This window comes from Bubalus kerabau, chromosome 13, assembly GCF_029407905.1.
Source record: "Bubalus kerabau isolate K-KA32 ecotype Philippines breed swamp buffalo chromosome 13, PCC_UOA_SB_1v2, whole genome shotgun sequence".
Lineage (NCBI taxonomy): Eukaryota > Metazoa > Chordata > Mammalia > Artiodactyla > Bovidae > Bubalus > Bubalus kerabau.
Window position 1 is genome coordinate 14,798,045 of NC_073636.1, and position 17,962 is coordinate 14,816,006.

General features: G+C 39.2%; 1 long non-coding RNA gene across 2 annotated transcripts in view; it reads right to left on the bottom strand.

Moving 5' to 3' along the window:
• The window catches only part of LOC129625349 (uncharacterized), a 163,646-nt gene that overhangs the window by 23,973 nt on the left and 121,711 nt on the right, over nucleotides 1-17,962 (bottom strand). For both annotated transcript variants that reach the window (XR_008701364.1, XR_008701365.1), the window contains exon 4: nucleotides 6,499-6,564. This is a non-coding gene — a long non-coding RNA (uncharacterized LOC129625349). The remainder of the gene's footprint in view (nucleotides 1-6,498; nucleotides 6,565-17,962) is intronic.

Here is a 17,962-nt window from a genome sequence, read left to right on the forward strand (position 1 = left end):
GAGAATCCCATGGATGGAGGAGCCTGGTGGGCTGCAGTCCATGGGGTCACGAAGAGTCGGACACAACTGACCGACTTCACTTTCACTTTTCACTTTCCTGCATTGGAGAAGGAAATGGCAACCCACTCCAGTGTTCTTGCCTGGAGAATCCCAGGGATGGGGGAGCCTGGTGGGCTGCCGTCTATGGGGTCACACAGAGTCAGACACGACTGAAGTAACTTAGCAGCATACTTTATTTACATAGGAGCAATGTCATTTCTCTTCATCTTCCAACGATTAGTGAATTTCTTTGAAAAGCTTCTCCTTGCTCTGATACAACAGTGTGAAATTTTAAAGGTTTAATACTTACAATTATATCTGAGACTTGTTTTTCCATCTAAATTATGGCTTAAAGGTGATTACTTGTATTCTATGCTCTATCCATTCAGCTCTTTCTCAATTAGGAGGTCAGTGGGTATAAGAGCTGAAGCGATATGGTCTTTTGTTGTTGGCAGACTATGTGGCTTCTGCTCTCACTTGTGAGACAGTTAAATCTATTCTGTAACCAAGATTCACTTTACATACTTGGACAGCAGATGTCATAGCTGGAGGGATAGCTTCAAGTTTCAGATTTATCTAACACATATCATTGTTGTTGTTCAGTCTCTAAGTTGTGTCCAACTCTTTGTAAATGTTAGAGACTGCAGTGCAACAGGCTTCCCTGCCATTCAGTGTCTCCTGGAGTCTGCTCAAACTTATGTCCATTGAGTTGCTGATGCTATCTAACCATCTCATCCTCTGCTGTCCCCTTCTCCTTTTATCGTCAATCTTTCCCAGCATCAGGGTCTTTTCCAATGAGTTGGCTCTTTGCATCAGGTGGCCAGAGTCCTAGAGTCTCAGATTCAGCATTAGTCCTTCCGAAGAATATTTAGGGTTGATTTCCTTTAGAAATGACTGGTTTGATATCCTTGCTGTCCAAGGGACTCTCAAGAGTCTTCTCCAGCACCACAGTTTTGAAGGCATCAATTTTTCAGTGCTCAGCCTTTTTTATAGTCCAACTCCCATATCTGTACATGACTACTGGAAAAACCACACAGGCCTTTGTCAGCAAAGTAATGTCTCTGCTTTTTAATATGCTGCCTAGCTTTGTCATAGCTTTCCTTCTAAGGAGCCAGCATCTAAAATCTGAGTCACCCTAAAATTATTATTTGCGTAACAGAACATTTACTTTATTTTTCTTTTCTTATTTATCCTCACCTCATTTCCAATATTAATTTCCTTACTCCCCAGTTGAAAGAAAGGTAAGGGAGTGTACCCAATCTTCTTCTCATGCTTGGGGATTTGTTAACTCATAAGTACTACTCTCAGGAAATATGAAAATGGTTAAGGATCTTTTTTTCCCCAAGAATATTCCATTTATTTCCTTGTTTTCTTTTTTTTTATTTTTTAAAAAATTTGATTTGTTGATTTGACTTGGAGAAAATATTACGTAATATTTTCTTCGTAATATTTTTGGAATTTTATCTGTGTTTGTTGACTGCTGTAAGAGAGAGATTCTATGATATGGCTTCAATCACCTGTCTTAACCTGGAGGTCTCCATTTATCTGCCTTTGAAATGAAGCTTCAAAAAAGAAAACTTCATGTTAAATAAACCCAAGGAAGGATTTCAACTTTTCAAGGCACCTTGATCTTTTCTATAAAATGTGTAAAGTAGGATCATAGGTGAGGATAATATTTTTCATAAGAATAAACAACAGAAATATTTTCCATTATCTTTCTCTTGTGGTAATATTGATGCCTTATTTCATTGCATTATTGTTTCCCTAGCAGTGGAGATTTTATTTGCATTCTATTTAAATAAAAATTATTATGTAATTCAGTAATCTCTACATGAGAGCATTTTTCAATATGTTTACAGACTAATTTTTCTCTTTGATATTGTTTTCATTCAAATACAAAAACTGGAATTAAAATTCATGCAGAGATTGTGAGAACTTCCAGATTTCTTCTGTACAAACCAATCAGAGAACACGAAACAAATTTCCCTTAATTTTCAGGAGGATTTTAAAAAGTGACATAAGTATACATTTTTCTCCCCTTGTTTTGCTGCTTGAATTTACTCAAACTGTTCTGAAGAGAGACCTTGAAACTTTACTTTAGGAAACATTCCTACATTAATTCTGAGCAAATGGACACGAGGCTTTTACAGGTTTTTTCCTCCATCACCCCAATCTCAGCTCAGTAGGACACCCGGTTACTTTTCTTTCTATAGTTGCAAATGCTAAAGAGATTGGTGGTAATTTTAGAAAGGCTAACAGCCCCTGGAGGTGTCAGTTCTTCATGGCAACTTGAATTAAAAGGGAATATATACTGAGATTTGAACCTACTCAAACTTCAGGGGATGCAAGGTTAGAATTAAGCACAGTTCTTTTCAGTGGGAAGATCCGGATAATGAGGGAACAGCAATTTACTTTTCCAATTCAATAAATCTTCAAAAAACTTTCAAAGCAAGGTCAGGCAAGCTGTTTGACCTCAATGAGTTAATCCACAGTAACTCTTGGATTCTTCAGTTTAGCTAGATGGGAGAAACTGGGCCAAACTGTTAAAAATAGAAATAACAGACCACAAAAGATGAAGAAAAAAAGTATATTGGTCACAAGGAATAGACAACTGATTGCAAAGTAGGAAGAAGGTTCACTTAAATGAGATCTGAAAGGGCTGACTGTATAAGACATACTTGGAGCTTTGCAGAATTAACAGCTTTCAAAAAATGTTTGAAGTAATCTGAATAATACATATAAAATTTATTTCTGAATCCAAGGAAAGGCTTTGAAAAAAAATATTGAAACTTCACAAACTAAAAATGATCTGCCAGAGGAGGTGGTCTTCCAGGCTCCGGGTATTAGTGATTGCGTAATTGATCACAGGATTCTGAATGCCTGCACTGTCCTGAAGCAGAGTAGTCACGGTTTGCTGTCCTACTGCGTTATGGACTGAATGTCTGTGTTCCTCCCAAATTCATATGTTAAAACCTAACCCCCACTGTGATGGGAGAAGGCAATGGCCCCCACTCCAGTACTCTTGCCTGGAAAATACCATGGACGGAGGAGCCTGGTAGGCTGCAGTCCATGGGGTTGCTAAGAGTCAGACACGACTGACCGACTTCACTTTCACTTTTCACTTTCATGCATTGGAGAAGGAAATGGCAACCCACTCCAGTGTTCTTGCCTGGAGAATCCCAGGAACGGGGGAGCCTGGTGGGCTGCCGTCTATGGGGTGGCATAGAGTCGGACACGACTGAAGCGACTTAGCAGCAGCCACTGTGATGGTATTCTAGGGTGAGCTCTTTGTAGGGTAATTAACTTTAATGAGGTCATAAGGATGGAGTCCCCATAATGGAATTAGTGCCCTTATGATAAGAAACTAGAGAGCTTATTGTCTCTCTCTCCACCATGTGAAGACACCGCAAGAAGGCAGCCATCTACAAGCCAGTAAGACAGCTCTTGCATGCGGGCATGCTCAGTCGCTCAGTTGTATCCAACTCTTTGTGACCCCATGGACTGTAGCCCTCCAGGAGGTTTTCCAGGCAAGAATACTGGAGTGGGTTGCCATTTTCTACTCCAGGGGATCTTCCTGACCCAGGGATCAAACCCGTGTCTCTTGCATTGGCACGTGGATTCTTCACCACTGTACCACCTGGCAATCCCAAGACAGTTCTCACTAAAAACCAAGTCAGCTAGCATCTTAAACTTGGACTTCCTGACTTCCAAACTTCACAACATAGATATTCACAGTTTAAGCCACCCAGCTTATGCTATTCTGTAGAGCAGCCTGAACTGACTTATACATAGCATAACTGCTTTTCTAGGTTAAATGTCAAGCAAGCAGGCATTTTTGATGGATTAACTCATTGCTGGGGTAAAATAAGCAATGCCTAAAAACATAAAGCAGTTATTTCATTATTCATAATGGGCAAATGATGAATGTTCTGAAGGGAAAGTTTAGATGCAGTAGCAGTATTGATTCTGAATAACAGTTCTAAACAGTGCAGATGACATGATGATGTGCAAAGGATATTTCACAAGGCAGATGAGGAGAGAAAGGATAACAGTGAAAATGAGAACAGGGTGTGCTGATCCAAAAATTGCACTTGAAGTCTGTGTGATGTAAATGGCAGGGCTGCTGCCTTGCAGGTCCTGCAATAGAGAGTTGTGGTATCTAATTCACTGTGCAGCGTGTCTCCAGCTCACCCAGCAGCATTATCAGTAATTACAAGGAGAAAGCATCTCACACATTATGAGAATCCAGGTTCTGGCAAAGAGGCATCTGTCATGATCCACCCTGTTTTTTCCTGATGGAGGAGCCACACCACAGCAGGAAGGGCTTTTGCGTTTTGAATCAGTGCTTTCTCCTCTTGCCTGCTCTGTGATGGAAAGTGCTTTGCCTAATTGCACATTTACCAGTATTGCTACAGAATTAGCAAGAATCTCACATTTCTGCAGGATAACCTCATCTCATGTCCATGGCAGGGGGTGGGGAGGATTTTAAAACACAGCTCATACAGACTCTTGTTGCAACTAATTTATTCATATCTTTTCTTCAGATATTAGGAGTCAGAGATTTCCCACTCAAGCTGTTACTGAAATATAGAAAACGTGCCATTTTTAATAGGCCTGTTTTTCAGGGTCTGGTTCTAAATGGAAAGTAATTAAAAGTGAGTGTATATCAACAGATCTGCAGACCCCACCTGGGGGGTGGTCTATTACCCTTTGCTTTCCTAGTACCCTTTGCTTTTCCTGTGTGGTATAAACCTCAGGGATTGACTGGAGGTTATTTTTGTGTTTCAGGATTGTGCAACTGCTGTTTCTAGTAACACTTCCTAAACTCATTTCTGTTGTCTTTCGTCTTCCCTAGCTGGCCCTTCAACACCTAGAGACAATGAAACATGTAATCAAAGCTCACAGTTCCCGTCGGTCTACACAGTCACCCACACTCAGTGTTCCAGATAGAGACATCCCCAGGACAAGGGCAATATATTATTCACTTCTGTGTCACCAGCTCACACTTAATATCTGTGTTTTAATAAGTATGCCAAGAAATAAGTATACTAATACCCTATTGAATGAATTGATGCAAGCATAGGGAAGGAGGGATTGGGACCAACTTAGGAATTCAGGAAAGGCTTTCTTGAGAGAGTATAGTTTGAACTGAGATCTGAAGGAAGGTGGGAATTAACTTGGTGAAGCAAGGAGGAAAGAGAAAATAAAGATTTCTTGTGCATCAAATTGAGACCAAAATATTCTACTGACAGTCTCATAGGATTTAAGATAGAGTCATTCTTCATAATAGGATGACCTGCATTCTGGTGCATTAGTGGTAACCTGTGGAGGCACCTGCTGATCTCCAAACCTCAACTCGCTCTTACTGGGTCTCTCGTCTAAATATGGTGTATTTGTATACAAGTTCCAATCCCGGATATGCTTCTTTCTTTTCCCCTCCTTGATAAGCCCAGTTATAACACTAGACTTACTATTTGAATTATTAATACTATTCCAAATTCTGGTTCCAGGAAAATGTTTCCAGGAATCTGAACTTGAACTCTTTCTTGGCTTTGCTGTTCCCTCTCTCTCTGAAGCAGATGGCTGTGGATGGATTCTGCTATCTGCACATGGAACTGTAGATATAATTAGGTATCTTCTTAACCATACTTGTTAGTCATAAAACCAGATTCTCCAGCACTTTTGTCTGCTTACTAGTTTTTTGATTAACTACATCCTGTATTTCTGGTGATGATGTTTCCTTGAACAAAGACCACAATTTACTTCTTTGGAGGCTCTGCCTGGCCCATCTGATGGAGCTTAAAGCATTTGCTAAGCTATGGCTCATTAATACGCAGTTGGTGGCTACAAGTGAGTCCAGAGTTTATAAGAGCACCTTATCTCACTGGCTTTCTTGGCATGAATAAGTTGTCACTGTTTTTAGTTATATAAATGTTAACCAACACAATATTGTAAGCACCATAAGAAAGTGAAGCTTGATTTCAGATTTAAAGGAAAGTGGAAATTGATTAGAGGAAGGCAAGAGGAACAAATGTTCAAGGTAGAGATAGGAACATGTAGAAAGGCCCTTTGGTAACACTGGAAATTATGATGGAAGGCTGTGATTCCTGGATAACAAAAATGCCAAATAAACCACAGTGCAAAACAGAGCTACAGTTTACATAGAAATATGCATACAGGGCCAGATCAATCCTTTTTCAAAGCTTTGTCTTAATCCAAGGAGCATTGGAGAAGCACTAGAAGGATTTTGAGCATCTGATTTTCTTTTCGTTTCACAATAATTCCTTTGGCTATTCTCTGTAGGTTAAGACCTCCATACATCCACATGATGAACTACATATTGTAAATATCCTCTGAAGTAAGCATGAGAGTAAAACATAGCAGAACTTACAGGAAGAAATAGAAACCTTAGGTTTTAGAAAATGACAAGAGAATTGAAAATCAGTGTGCCAAACTTACATTGAGGCTGTAGCTCACTGGAGAGGGCTGTTGTCCTCTGCACCTTAGAGTCTGGATTTTAATGACCTGTTGAAAGAGAGGAAAAGAAGATAAAGCCTCATGTCTTGGCGGGGGGTGGGGGATGGGGGGATTTGAAAATGATACTCCATATAACAAAAGGACATTGGAATGACAACATCACACGGAAATGATAGTCCGGGTGAGAAAAGAAATTAAAACTCAGCCTGTTATCAACAGAGACGATTAGTTTTTCTACAGTGGCCCTGGGAGTATATAAACATTACAGTTGTCAGAATTCATAACTGGAGGTCATACCTACTGTGAACTGAAGAATCTATTTCATACAGTTTGAATGAACCAGGGCCCTTTAAACATGGAAGTAAACCAAAATTAATCACTTATCTGTAGCACTCTATACAAATAGAAGAAATAATTCCAAATTCTTTCTACAGATTCTTATCTTATCACTGTCTTCACAGCATTTTCACAGGAAAAAAACAGTGCCTCACTGAGCATTAAGTACAAAATCCAAAATTAAAGAACACACAAAAGAAAACTAATCATCACTAATGTAAGAAAGAATAAAAGATGAAAATTCAAAATCAGACTCCTGAAGTATCTTCAGTGATACACACACAGATAAATTAATAATCATATTTAGTTTTTCAGGCAACAGGAATACATTTAATGTATGAGCAAGACATGAAGCATACTATCATTTAAAACATAACAAGTTTTTAAAAGTTGAAATGTGCTGTCATTTTATGAGAAATACTCATGATATAATACACCGAACTGACTCAAGAAAATTGATCTGTAATTGGTGATGTATTTAAATCTATAATTAAACATAGATTCAATGAAATGCAGTCCAGAAAATTTCAAAAGTGAATTCTGTTGAACTGAAAATGAAGGAAACGTAAAGATGAGATCCCTTGGCAATCCATCTTATAGTTTTAATATAAACTTGATGTCAAAGGCAAATAACTCTGGCATAGAAAACACAAAATTGGGGCCACTCTCAAGTATGAAGTTAGGATATAGATATCAATATTTTAATAGCAACAAGGCAAAAAGTTAGCCAACATGAAACTAAATATATTGAAAACTATATGACTACATATGGCTTAACAAGTGAGTCATGAGTTAGTTTATGTTGAAATACGTATAAATTAAATCCACCACAATATAAACATAAAATGATGTTCAATCTCAAGAGTAATTAGGGAACTTTAGGCTAAAGGTGATGCTACTTCATAATCAAGAGATAGGTAAATTCAAGTATCAAAAGTTTATTGGAAAATTAGGGAATGGGATAGTGAAAACTCAGATATTATAGGTGGAAGTATAAATTAGTACAATATCATTATGTATTTGGTAATATCTGATAAAACTTAATATATGCATATTTGGAGGCCAAATCAATTTTACTGTTAATTATATGGCACCACAGAAACTGCGGCACCAGCACACTAGAGACACATTTACGAACGTTACTGGCAACTTTATATATAGTAGCAAAAAGTGACACAAACTAACTGTCCACCAAAAGAAGAATGAATTAATAAACTATGATATATTCAAAGAATTTTAATGTACAGTAATCATAATGACAGAGAAGGCAATGGCACCCCAGTCCAGTACTCTTGCCTGGAAAATCCCATGGAGGAGCCTGGTGGGCTGCAGTCCATGGGGTCACCAAGAGTCGGACACGACTGAGCGACTTCACTTTCACTTTTCACTTTCCTGCATTAGAGAAGGAAATGGCACCCACTCCAGTGTTCTTGCCTGGAGAATCCCAGGGACAGGGGAGCCTTGTGGTCTGCTCTCTATGGGGTCGCACAGAGTTGGACATGACTGAAGCGACTTAGGAGCATCAGCAATCATAATAAATGACCAGAAAGATATATGTTGTGCCAGTTACTATGGCTTAATAGTATTGTCCTCCAATACTTAGTGATGAAAAACAATCATTTATAATGCTCTTGGTTTTTATGGGTCAGAATCTGAACAACACATAGGGGAAATGGTTTGCTCCTTTTCTGCCTTGTCTGAGGCATCAGTTGGTAGACTGGGAAGCTGGGGAACAGTATCCTCTTAAGGCAAGCTCATTCCCAAGTCCACTGAGACCTAGGTCAGCTAACTGTCTTAGTTATTCTCCATGATTCTCTCCACACTGTTTCAGTTTCCTCTTATCATAGTATGATCAAGCATCTCAAAACTGAGAGCAGAATGAAAGCTGTCTTCTCATGATCTAGTTCAGAAGTCGCATAGCATTGCTTCTGCTATATTCTATTTTTTGGGCAGAGTAATCAAAAAACCCCACGCAGTTTCAAGGGGAGCAAACCCCCATATACCTCTTAGGAAAACTCACAAAGCCACATGGTAAGAAAAGCATAACGCCATGATGAGAAAGATGGTCACAGTCACTTAGGAAAATAAGACCTGCTTAACATTCCAATTGGGCTTCCCAGATGGTGCTAGTGGCAAAGAATCTGTGAATGCAGGAGACAAAAGAGATGCGTGTTCAATCCCTGAATCAAGAACATCCTCTGGAAGAGGGCATGGCAACCCACTCCAGTGTTCTTGCCTGGGGAATCCCATGGACAGAGGAACCTGGTGAGATATAGTCCATAGGGTCACAAAGAGTCAGACACAACTGAAGCGACTTAGCATGCATGCACACAACATCCCAATTGGCATGAATACATTTTTGAAGGAAAAAGCAAGTTGCAATACAGCATAACTCTATTTATGTAGAATATTTCAATGCTTATATATATAATACATAGGCAGTACATTTATATATGTATGCATATATTTTATATGAATGCATATATTTAGAGAAAAAAGATACAGTTGAAATAAAGAATAAGAAATTCGAGAAAGACGTTATCATTGGAGGTGGTGGACGGAGAAATATGCAATTGTGAAGGAATATATAAGAAGCACCCAGGAATATATTAGAAGCACTCCAAGGTAAAGAATCCACCTGCCAATGCAGGAGACACAGGTTTGATCCCTGATCCAGGAAGATCTCACATGCCACAGGGCAACTAAGTCCTTGTCCCACAACTACTGAGCCTGTGCTCTAGAGCCCAGGAACCATGATTACTGAGCCTGTGCAACACAACTACAGACTAACCCCTGCTCTCTGCAACTAGAGAAAATCCTGTGCAGCATCAAAGACCCTGCACAGCCAGAAACCAGTTCAGTTCTGTTGTCACTCAGTCGTGTCCGACTTTGTGAATCCACGGACTGCAGCACACCAGGCTTCCCTGTCCATCGCCAACTCCCAGAGCCTCCTCAAACTCATGTCCATCGTGTCGGTGATGCCATCCAACCATCCTATCCTCTGTCATCCCCTTCTCCTCCTGCCTTCAGTCTTCCCCAGCATCAGGGTCTTTTCATTTTTTTTTAATTTCAATTTATTTATTTTAGTTGGAGGCTAATTACTTTTCAATAGTGTAGTGGTTTTTGCCATACATTGACATGAATCAGCCATGGGTTTATATGTGTTCCCCATCCTGAACCCTCCTCCCATCTCCCTCCCCATCCCATCCCTCAGGGTCATCCCAGTGCACCAGATCTGTCTCATGCATAGAACCTGGACTGACGATCTGTTTCACACATGGTAATATACATGTTTCAATGCTATTCTCTCAGATCATCCCACCCTCACCTTTTCCCACAGAGTCCAAAAGACTGTTCTATACATATGTGTCTCTTTTGCTGTCTCACATACAGGGTATCCGTTACCATCTTTCTAAATACCATATATATGTGCTAGTATACTATATGGGAAAAGGCAATGGCACCCCACTCCAGTACTCTTGCCTGGAAAATCCCATGGACAGAGGAGCCTGGTAGGCTGCAGTCCATGGGTCACTAAGAGTCGGACACGACTGAGTGACTTCACTTTCACTTTTCACCTTCATGCTTTGGAGGAGGAAATGGCAACCCACTCCAGTGTTCTTGCCTGGAGAATCCCAGGGACAGGGGAGCCTGGTGGGCTGCCATCTATGGGGTTGCACCGAGTCGGACATGACTAAAGTGACTTAGCAGCAGCAGCAGTAGCAGCAGCAGTATACTGTATTGGTGTTTTTCTTTCTGGCTTACTTCATCTGTATAATAGGCTCCAGTTTCATCCACCTCATTAGAACTGATTCAAATGTATTCTTTTTAATGGCTGATATTCCATTCTGTATATGTATCACAGCTTTCTTATCCATTCATCTGACGACAGACATCTAGGTTGCTTCCATGTCCTGGCTATTATAAACAGTGCTGCAATGAACATTGGGGTACATGTGTCTCTTTCAATTTTGGTTTCCTCATTGTGTATGCCCAGCAGTGGGATTGCTGGGTCATATGGCAGTTCTATTTCCAGTTTGTTAAGGAATCTCCACACTGTTCTCCATAGTGGCTGTACTAGTTTGCATTCCCACCAACAGTGTAAGAGGGTTCCCTTTTCTCCACACCCTCTCCAGCATTTATTGTTTGTAGATTTTTGGATAGCAGCCATTCTGATCGGCACGAGATGGTACCTCATAGTGGTTTTGATTTGCATTTCTCTGATAATGAGTGATGTTGAGCATCTTTTCATGTGTTTGTTAGCCATCTGTATGTCTTCTTTGGAGAAATGTCTATTTAGTTCTTTGGCCCATTTTTTGATTGGGTAGTTTATTTTTCTGGAATTGAGCTGCAGGAGTTGCTTGGATATTTTTGAGATTAATTCTTTGTCAGTTGCTTTGTTTGCTATTATTTTCTCCCATTCTGAAGGCTGTCTTTTCACTTTGCTTATAGTTTCCTTCGTTGTGCAAAAGCCTTTAAGTTTAATTAGGGCCGTCTTTTCCAGTGAGTCAGTTCTTTGCATCAGGTGGCCAATGAATTGGAGCTTCAGCTTCAGCATCAGTCCTTGATGTCCTGATGAATATTCAGGACTGATTTCCTTTAGCACTGTCTGGTTGATCTCCTTGCTGCCCAAGGGACTCTCAAGAATCTTCTCCAACACCACAGTTCAAAAGCATCAATTCTTCAGTGCTCAGCTTTCTTTATAGTCCAACGCTCACATCCATACATGACTACTGGAAAAACCATAGCTTTTAGATGGACCTTTGTTGGCAAAGTAATGTCTCGTTTGGTCATAGCTTTTCTTCCAAAGAGCAAGCATCAACCAGCAATAAATACAACTAAAAAAAAAAGAAGCACCCACAGCGATATTTCATAGAAATGTATTTCATTTCTCAATGTGGGTTGCATGGGTGTTCATTATAGCATATTAGTATACATGGGAAATAAATCCCAGAGGACTTTAAATTTAGTTAAATGTGGGATGTTATGTAAGCAAGAGTGCCAGTGATGCATTCTAGATACAGAACTTAAATAGATGGTTGGATGGTAATTTGTTCTTATTCAGTCTCTCAGTCATGTTCAACTCTTTGTGACCCCATGGACTACAGAACGCCAGGCTTCCCTATCCTTCCCCTTCTCCCGAAGTTTTGCTCAAACTCATATTATAGAGTTGGTGATGCCATCCAACCATCTCATCCTCTGTTGTTCCCTCCTCCTCCTGCCTTCAATCTTTCCCAGCATCAGGATCTTTTTTTACAATGTTTGCATCAGGCTGTTTGCATCAGGTGGTCAAAAAGTATTAAAGTTTAAAAATAAAATAAAATTAAAAAAAAAAGTATTAGAGTTTCAGCTTCAGCATCAGTCCTTCTAACGAATATTCAGGGTTGATTTCTTTTAGGACTAACTATTTTGATCTCCTTGCTGTTTCAGGGAATCTCAAGAGTCTTCTCCAGTATCACATTTTGAAAGCATCAGTTCTTCAGCGCTTAGCCTTCTTTATGGTCCAACTCTCACATTCTGCCCTTAAATGTACACCAATATTATAAAGCAGGCACACAAAGACAAAAACAGAAGATACACCATTAGTCACAAAGCCCATGGGTCAGTCTTCTTTATATAAATATGATTCTACAAAGAAAACACAAAAATACCAGAAATCATTCTGGTATTTTAAAAAGTCTGTGGTTAAATAATCTCATGTAATAATCAATGTGACTCAGTAAAATTTCTGCTCTACCAAGCATTCAACAAAAATACAAAAGATTTGCAATCCTTTAAAAGTGTTTTATTTACAATATAGCGAGTATTTATGCACACATCTGAATTTTGAAGTCCCTGATTCATTTTCTCCTTAACAAAATTATGTTTTCCAGCACTAAGCATGATGCTGAAAATTGCACCTCTAGAGATTTTTTTTTTAAATTTAGGAGTAGCTCTTGAAATGTTCTTCAGAAGGTTTTCTTGCAAAATGCAGAGAGCTAGGGGTGGAACAAACCCAAATGTGGGGACTGTTTATCCACACAGTGATCACAATGGGAAGCACCCAAGAGCAAGACCACAGAGGAATACTTCTCTGTGAGAGAGAGGCCACCAAAAAAGAAAGGGCAGAGACTGAGGACAGAGGAATAAGGAACACGTTTTGTTTTCTTGTCCTTTTTTGTTTTATCTTATTTACCACTTTTCTGAAGAGGGAATATGCTTGGCAGCTTTACTGTGGAATCCACACTTGTGGCTGGAGACATTTAACATTGCCAGCTCAGATATATAAATGGACTCCAGCAGTATGGGAAATACTTCTTAAAAGTATTTAGTAGTGTAAAAATGTTGGTTAAAGAGCTTTGTTGTAAATCTGTTTCAGGTGATATATACACACAGAGCAAATTACCCATGGAATCAATACAAAAATGTATGAACCATTGTGTTGCTTTAAAAGCAAAAAGGAGAAAAATAAAATAAGGAGTTCAGAATCTATTATGTAGGTCAGATACCTAGTATTAATTGGTTTCAAAGGGGTTTGTGCTTAAAAATAGACTCTATCCTACATAGAAAAGACAGATATTTGTTCTGTTTACATGTAAACTGGGACAGTTTCCTTTAATGTAGATATGAAAACCAGAATAAGTAACTAAGGCCACTCAGGAGAAGAGATTCCCCAAGCTTCTTTTTCTTTTTATTTATTTTTTAAATTTATTTTAACCTGACAAGAAGAAGAAGAAGAGGAAGATTCCAGAGCCACACTAAACAACACCATAGCTATGAAGGAAGATGTTGGAGACAGATAATGCCTCAATAATATTTGTCCAAATTTTTAAGAAAAACAGAAAGTTTAGCATTTCATTTTAAGTTTTTATTATGTGCCAGACATTAGCCTTGGTGATTATTTGTCTCATTAATTAATTTTTATTGGAGTATAGTTACTTGACAATGTTGCATTACTTTCTACTGTACAGCAAAGTGAATCAGCTATACGTATAAATGTGTGCATGCTAACTCACTTCAGTCGTGTCCGACTCTTTGCAACCCTATGGACTGTAGCCCGCCAGGCTCCTCTGTCCACAAGATTCTCCAGGCAAGAACACTGGAGTGGGTTGCCATGTCTCTCTCCAGGGGATCTCCTCAACTTAGGGATCGAACCCACGTCTCTTAGGTCTCCTGCATTGGCAGGTGGGTTGTTTATCACTAGCGCCATCTGGGAAGCCCCATACACATACATCAGTTCAGTTCAGTCGCTCAGTTGTGTCCGACACTTTGAGACCCCATGAATAGAGCATGCCAGGCCTCCCTGTCCATCACAAACTCCCGGAGTTCACTCAGACTCAAGTCCATCGAGTCAGTGATGCCATCCAGCCATCTCATCCTCTGGCGTCCCCTTCTCCTCCTGCCCTCAATCCCTCCCAGCATCAGAGTCTTTTCCAATGAGTCAGCTCTTCGCATGATGTGGCCAAAATACTGGATTTTCAGCTTTAGCATCATTCCTTCCAAAGAAATCCCAGGGCTGATCTTCAGAATGGACTGGTTGGATCTCCTCGTAGTCCAAGGGACTCTCAAGTCTTCTCCAACACCACAGTTTAAAAGCATCAATTCTTTGGCATTCAGCCTTCTTCACAGTCCAATTCTCACATCCATACATGACCACAGGAAAAACCATAGCCTTGACTAGACGGACCTTTTTTGGCCAAGTAATGTCTCTGCTTTTGAATATACTATCTAGGTTGGTCATAACTTTCCTTCCAAGGAGTAAGCGTCTTTCAATTTCATGGCTGCAATCACAGTCTGCAGTGATCTTGGAGCCCAAAAAAATAAAGTCTGACACTGTTTCCACCGTTTCCCCATCTATTTCCCATGAAGTGATGGGACCGGATGCCATGATCTTCGTTTTCTGAATGTTGAGCTTTAAGCCAACTTTTTCACTCTCCACTTTCACTTTCATCAAGAGGCTTTTTAGTTCCTCTTCACTTTCTGCCATAAGGGTGGTGTCACCTGTATATCTGAGGTTATTGATATTCCTCCCGGCAATCTTGATTCCAGCTTGTGTTTCTTCCAGTCCAGTGTTTCTCATGATGTACTCTGCATATAAGTTAAATAAGCTGGGTGACAATATAGAGCCTGAAGTGCTCCTTTTCCTATTTGGAACCAGTCTGTTGTTCCATGTCCAGTTCTAACTGTTGCTTCCTGACTTGCATACAGATTTCTCAAGAGGCAGATCAGGTGGTCTGGAATTCCCATCTCTTTCAGAATTTTCCACAGTTTACTGTGACCCACACAGTCAAAGGCTTTGGCATAGTCAATAAAGCAGAAATAGATGTTTTTCTGGAACTCTCTTGCTTTTTCCATGATCCAGCGGATGTTGGCAATTTGATCTCTGATGCACACTTTTTGAGATTTACTTCCCATTTAGTTCACCACAGAGCACTGAGTAGAGTTCCCTGTGCTAAACAGTAGTTTTTCCTTAGTTTTACCTACTGTGCTGCTGCTAAGTTGCTTCAGTCATGTCCACCTCTGTACAACCCCATAGACAGCAGCCCACCAGGCTCCTCTGTCCATGGGATTCTCCAGGCAAGAACACTGGAGTGGGTTGCCATTTCCTTCTCCAGTGCATGAAAGTGAAAAGTGAAAGTGAAGTCGCTCAGTCATGTCCAACTCTTAGTGACCCCATGTACTGCAGCCTACCAGCCCCTCCATCCATGGGACTCTTCAGGCAAGAGTACCGGAGTGGGTTGCCATTGCCTTCTCCGGACCCAATCTCCCAATTCATTCCATTTCACCCTTTTCCCCTTTTTTGTCCATGTTTGTTCCCTAGGTCACTATCTCTGTTTCTGTTTTGCAAATTTTGGCTTTAAAATGTATTTCAGGGTGAAAGTCTTTAGTCACTGAAGTTTGACTCCTGAGAAAAAATCTTGAGAAAGTTCAAGGTTCTTTCACTCCCACAAAAGGATGACTATATGCTGGCTGGACAAATAGACATTACTTGTATATGCACAATGGAAATATTTTCATTGCAAGACCCTGAATATTTCTGTCAAAAATTGGTGAGTGTTGCTGACTATGATTTAATTAGACTTGAGTTTTGCAAGCATTTCCATTGCAAAAAATTATAAATATAAATACATACACACACACACATATATATTTGGTACTTATGTCTAACACTTCTGGTTTACCCACTTCTGGTTCTCTAAGAAAAATTTTACTACACAATAGTAACAATACTTGCTATGCCAATTAGTTTTCTGTCTAGCCATTGCAATTTTTCTTCACATTGTTTTTAATAATTATCCAAAGTAATACATTATAGAAATTAATTTTAATGTAAAACATAGATGGGGATTTTTAGTAATGCATATTTTTATCTCTGAGATACATATACATAATATATCTCTGAGAAGAATCTATTTTATCAGGAGACTATGTCAAATCTGAATTCAACTTAAGTATGGAGTGTGAAGTTGAACCTCAGTGCAGCTTTGATCTCCCTACCTACATGGCTTAAAACATGGTGATGGTTTAGCAACCATCCTTGGGCCAATACCCCCACCCACACTAGAGAAAAGCTGCTTTGCACGTGGACATCAGAGTGACCTGGTAAACATTATCTGCCAGTTTTTGGGCATTTAGGGAAGAAGAACAAGAAAGTCTCAGAAAATGACCCAGGCACAGGCCTTTTGCTTGTCAAACAAGGAGAAACAAGGATTAAAAATAAAACACACATCATGTAAGGTTAAGAACTCCTGTTGTGCTAAGAGCTTTTGAAGCCTGGAAATACCAGAGGCTTAAGTATATCTAGGACGAAAATGAAAGCTCTGACCCCTGATCATTAGTGCAGCACTCAACCCGTGACCAGAACTCTCATAGGTTATTGCATTCAGCTTCACCAGGGTTAGAAGGGCAAGGTGAGCACACAGAAAATGACACTCATTCAATTTAAACATAATTTAATTCTCTGAGGACTTTTTTTTAATAGGTTTTGGGAATCAACATCTTAGAGCACTCTGACTGAATGCTGCTATTTTGGGAAAATAAATTTGCTGATATTTCTATTTTCTGTGTGATTCAAGGTTCTTGAAAACCAAGTGAGGTGCCTTTTGGAACTTCCATCCTAGAGTTTAAATTTAACATGTGAATGAAATTGGTGAAACACATCAAATACACTGTGTATTCTATTAATGTGCTTTAAGATATGCTATCCACACCCACTTTATATTATAATAATCTAATACGGTATATCTATTCCTCCTCTACTTAATCGTAGACAGAACTCTAAAATCATCTCTGTTAAGACCATCTCAAGGTCTTCATCTTATTCAGAGCATGTTGGAAAGTTGCATAAAGAACATGAACACCTAATACACCATAGTAAATGCAAAATGTATTATTGTCAATGAGCAACGCATTCTGGTGAATCCAAATCCATCCCTAATACTTTTTAAAATATCATCATCATGGTCTTAGTCAACTGTTTATGATCCAAGACAAATCATCCACTGGCACAAAGCAGGGTGTGGTCAGCTGACTGTTACCTCAGAGACATGCTTTGAGAATCTTGAACTTTGGTATATTTTACTTGCAAAGGAAGTAGAAGGTTGAATAAAGAAAATTTTGGTAAACTACGGTTAAGTAAGTGAAGAGGAGGCCCTATAATTCCATAGGACAAGTAAAAAGAAAGGAAATTTCACTGTTTTAATCTTCTCTTGAATTCTTATTATTTTCCAGTGTATAATTTATTTACTTTTCTTGCTTATTGCCTGTCTCCATCTCATAGTCTATTGACTACCATGTAGATTTCCTTCGCTTGTGAATTTTTTCTATTTTTATTCAGACAATGTGTCATCATTACTTAGAAGAGGCTCTGACACATTATAGGGGCTAAATAAATATTTAACAATGAATAATACCAGTAAGCTACAATTTGTTCAAGAAACCATGGGAGGAAAATGAGTGATTCATAGGATTAACTTCAAGTGAGACAGAGTAAAATTAGAAATGGCCTTAAGGGAGAAGTTTACCTGGATTATCAGCAGGTGTTGATCATGTTTGAGTTTAGAAGAGTACTTAAAATAATAGAGAAAATACTGTAATAATATCTATGAATTTTGAGAAATCTGGTTTTTTT